Source organism: Hipposideros armiger, unplaced genomic scaffold, assembly GCF_001890085.2.
Source record: "Hipposideros armiger isolate ML-2016 unplaced genomic scaffold, ASM189008v1 scaffold_723, whole genome shotgun sequence".
Lineage (NCBI taxonomy): Eukaryota > Metazoa > Chordata > Mammalia > Chiroptera > Hipposideridae > Hipposideros > Hipposideros armiger.
The window spans coordinates 289,577-294,543 of record NW_017732073.1 but is presented as its reverse complement, the minus strand read 5'-3'; the positions used below and the strand labels follow the sequence as shown (position 1 = coordinate 294,543).

The window sequence follows — 4,967 nt, the reverse complement described above, 5'->3', positions numbered from 1 at the left end:
GATATTTTAACTATAGTAATCCTTGGAAAGTGAATCATTCTAAAGAGTCAAATATTTCCAGTATCTGGAAATTTAATGCTTAATCCCCGAGTCATTCTTTTGACTTTTGTTATAGTGGCTATAAAACCACGACCTTGGGAGCAATTGAGCTATTGTTGAGTGCTATTTGTTCCCATACTAAATAGTGTCTTATTGCTCTGCTTTGGTATATTTAAGTCAATCTCTATATTGCTTTCTTCTTTTCTACTTTTGTCAAGCTTCTATCTCACTGTTGTCAATGTGACTACCTATAGCACTCACTCTGTCCTCCACTTCTAATTTACTATTTCTGGAATTTTTTGGACTTTGACACAGAGTCACTAAGTCATTTTGCAAAATAAGAATAGAGCTGGTGTAAATAAAGGACTATAAAGTTCTGTGAACATTAAGGATTATCCTTTTCTGTAAGGATTTCTTTTAAGCATCTATTTTACTTGTTCTGTAGCCTGTTTTGCTTTTTCTTTAATTCTAATTTTTATACTTAAGAAAATTTAGCTGGTACTGTGTAAATACTTTTTTTCAGAGAGAAAAAGGAAGACATTATTATTTACATAACACAGATTTGTTCACCTATAAAGGAATAATTATCATGTATAGGAAGGAGCCTCAAAAAGTATATTTCAAAATACTAACATTGCATGATAGAATTAAAAATATTTACAAGTTGCTTTTCTGAGTCCAAATGTGTTATGATAAAAGTATGTTATGTTTGCAATGAAGACATGAAGAGTTTTGTTTTTAATTGAAAGAAATATAATCAACAAAAACAAATGTATTAGCACTATTGCCATTTTAAATGCCAAGTTCTATTATTTTTAAACAATTGGGTTTACTTTCTAAAATCCACAAATAAACACATTATTTTAGGATTATGATTACTATATGAGCATTGTTACATAACATCAGCTACTTTGATAGTCAAATAATGTCTTAATGGGTCATTATTAGAATTATATTATAACTCTGGTTTTGTGGGTATTTAGGGACCCTGTTCAAAATCTAAAAGAAATACGGTCTTTCTCCTCAGAGAATTACATATGTACAAAACATTTGCATATGTTTCTCATTGACATTGCAGGACCTCCTGAACCCATTTATTATTTCATTTACCTTATACTTATTGAGCATCCATCTACTCTCTGCCTGGTACAGTTCAGTTCTATGATAAAACAAAAAACAAAACAAACAAAAAATCAATCAGCTAAATAAACACATTAAAAAGAAACTGAAATCCCTGAACCTAAGGAACATATGTACATGGTGGAACACAATTGCCGTAAGTCAAAACAATGTGTAGATTACAATTATTTTCAAATGACTCCTTTATATCAATCACTTTAGAACAAATGTGCATTTTCAATATAAGCATCACAGTAGAGCTGACTATAGTTTTCTCCAGAGTACAGGGAAGAGATCTGGTCTGGGAATATAAATTTGGGAGTTGTCCCAAATGAGATAATGAAGAGATTGAGTGTAGATAAAGTAGAGAAAATGTCTAAGATTTGGGGGGTACTCATAAATTCAGAAACTGGGCAAAGAGGTAAAATCAGAGAAGGAGACTGAGGAGTGCCCTAAAAGTAAGAGAAAAAAAAAGATGAATGTGATATCTTGAATCCAAGTGAACAAAATCTTTCAAAGAGGAGAGAATAATACACTGTGTTAAATACTGCTGATTGGTCATGAAAAATGAGGATTTAGAATTGACTACCAGAGTTAGCAATATAGAGATCATTGGTGATCTCATTAACAACAATTCTAGTGAAGTGGTATAAGAAAAAGCTGGATCACAAGGGTTTCAAAGAGAATGGGAGGTGATAAATTGGGAACACTTGATGGTAGGTAGTAAGTATGGCATTGAGAAGGATTAGCATGTTTTTATTTTGCTGAGAATAATCCCGCAGAGAGTCACGATTTGATCAGAGAGAGTGAAGGGAGAATGCTGGCCTCATTTTCTTGAGAAAGGGCAGCACAGGGGGAAAGGACTTGACCTTGTTGATCAAGACACCCATAAAAATGTGAAGGAGGGCAGAGTATATAATAAGTCTTTTTAGATTGTAAAAACAATACAGCACTTGTTTAGGAGGGAAGAAGAATAAATGAACTATGAACATGTGGTAAGTATTTGGGGCAGCATTAAGAGCTCAGAAGAGATATATACATTTAAATGAGATAATTCAGCATAATTGTGTTGTTGTTGTTTTTTCCAACCTTCAGATGGACATTCAAGCATAAAACAGGAAGAGGTGTACTGAATCAGGGCTAGTGCTTTGCTAGGAGAGGGACAATGAACTAGATAAGATACAGGAAGCTGAAGGTTGCATGCAAAGGAGTGATAGACCAGAGTATCTAAACTGGGTTATGGAATAAAATGAAGATATGAAGGGAATGAAGGTGAGCAAAAAAGAAGGAAGGAGGATGAGTAGACATTATTTCTCCACGAGATCAAAAAGTTGAGAGTGAGTGAACGCAAAAGACTTATTTGCCAGTGGCCAGCAAGTGGGGTTATTCAAAATGTGATTATTTGAAGACTGCAGATATTGGTCATGAAAATGTGCAGGCTAGTTATGACCATGGAAGTGTGGTAGCTGATCACTAGAAAGAGGCTAAAGGAAAGAAAGATAAACCAGAATATGTCTTCTTGGATACTGAAATGACCAAGCGTGAAGACAGGAGTAATTCTTGGAAGAGGGCGTGGCTGAACCAAGAACTAAATGTTTCAGAAAATGAGCAGTGACCTTGAAATATTTCATATTGTTCTTCTAGGGTTAGTGGTAGAAAGGGCATAGGAGACAAAGAACCACTGCCTGAAAGGCCTGCTGTGGAAGCAGTGTCATTAGGGGAGAGCCAGGTTTCAGTTAGAGCAACAAGGTAAAGAAAATATTATGAGACGAGGCCAGGTTATTAATCTTTTCTTTAATAGTTCTATCTACAATACAAGCATGTCAGTACAGGAGGGGCCGGGGAGAGGGAGAACTGCCGTCATTCTACAAAGATTCCCCTGCATCCCAGATACTTCTAAGTCTATGTGAACCTCTTCCTGAAACCCAAGGCTCTCAGTGGAGGAGCCAGGGGCATTTTGATTCCTTGCTGCTGTATCAGACTACTTCTGCTTTAAGTGAAGAACTTTTCTTTTGGTTGTTGGTTATTTTTCAGTTTTTTTTTATTTTGATATGAATCTCCTTGGATCTCCCTGTTACTTTTCATTCAAAAGATGCAACCAGACTTGAGATGTACCCAATACAAAATGATGATGATGATGATGATGATGATGATGATAATAATAATAAATAAAATAATAGGCACTTTTTTTTCTTTTATTTTGATTTAGGTATATTTGATCAAATGTATATGTCACCTTGAAGCTATACATTTTTTTGTATTTTATTAATCATGATTCAAAATTATTTGCTCTGTTTCATAGTTAAAGTTTATTCAAATGTTTGCTAAATTGTAAGCAGTTTGGCTTAGCTGTTCTATTTTGTCTACTTTGGTTATAACCTCATTTCTAAAGTGAATATTTCAATATGCTAATGAGTGAATAATGGACATCTCTTAACAACTGAGTAAATATTTCAGTTTCAGTTTTGTCTACAATGATAGATTATTTCATTAGCTAAACACAGTTCCTATAGCTAAATGCAACATATAATTTTACTGCTTAATCCACTTTAATTGTGAATATATTTTCTATTTTGTCATGACAGTTAACAGTGATTAGTTTTCAGTTCTCAATTACAGTTTAAAAAAAAAAGTGACCTTCAAGGCTGAACTATAAAAACTGTTTCTCCTTTCTGCAAAGAGTTTAAGTATGAAGGTCTCTGAAACCCAATTGCATTTTCAATGGTGTAATTTTTACCTCTTGACAAGGGGCCATCTTGTTTATTTATTACACTAGTTTACGGTAGCAGCAGACCATTCTCTACCATTCTCACAACCACCAGAAAGAAGGATAATTTACAAGTGAATAATTCTTTGAGTTGATTTATTGGATGGTTCTTGAAAACTCATTTTGACTGAGTGACCTTGGCTCTTAATATTTGGTCAATGCCAAACACATAATAGTTAGAGAATGGATATTTATATGTGGTGCATGGAGATGTACTGTAAATAGTGACTGATAAGATAACTGATATTCTTCAAATGTACTTGTGACAAAAGTTATGCCCAAAAAATTCACATACAAGGTAATGCCACCAGTTTGCAGGGGCACAAGGAGCGTCAAGAATAAAATACCACCACACCCTTGAAGCTGGAAGCAGACTAAGGAGTAAGCAGTTAATAACCTTACTAAGTTTACTGTTTCTCAGTTTATCTACTTTTTAATGTATAAAACAGCACTTCAAAAGAATTAATGACTATATAATTCTAATGCTTTTTGTTAATCTGCTATTTTTCTTTTTTGGAAATCTGGATGTTAATTATTTACCACTATATAAAAACTACAAATGAACAAATAAAGTAAAAGTCATTTTCTTTTGATCTGGCTGTGTACACATTTATTTAGACTCAATGGGAAACATAATTTTAAACTGTGTGGCTTGTTGCCACCTCCCAATTGTCTCACTAAATGTAAAGTGATTGTTGGCAGCATTTCCTCCTGTTCTTTGAAAAACTGGCAACGCTGATTTGATCTGACTTTTTTCCTTATTAGCTCTGATAATGCATTAGTAGCAATCACTTTCTTTTAGAAGGAAGAATAGTATTTCAAGGTGATAATGCCACTGAGGAAAGCACTCTGTGTTCTGTTAGATTTGTAGTTTCATGTTTGCAAACGTCACTTTGGTTCTTTGCTACAATCACAAGTCATTGAGAACTATCTAATACCTTTTTTCTTTCTTTCTGAGAAATATAAGATAAATTCCCCAACTGGTAAAATTAAAAATGTGCTGTGTACATTGTATAATTCTAGTCCTCAGCTCATCTCTCTT

The 4,967-nt window shown here is 33.9% G+C and overlaps 1 protein-coding gene across 1 annotated transcript in view; it reads left to right on the top strand.

The window, feature by feature from the left end:
- NAALADL2 (N-acetylated alpha-linked acidic dipeptidase like 2) overlaps nt 1-4,967 on the top strand; it is a gene marked incomplete at its 5' end in the record, with an annotated part of 708,847 nt that overhangs the window by 646,202 nt on the left and 57,678 nt on the right. The window lies entirely within an intron of this gene.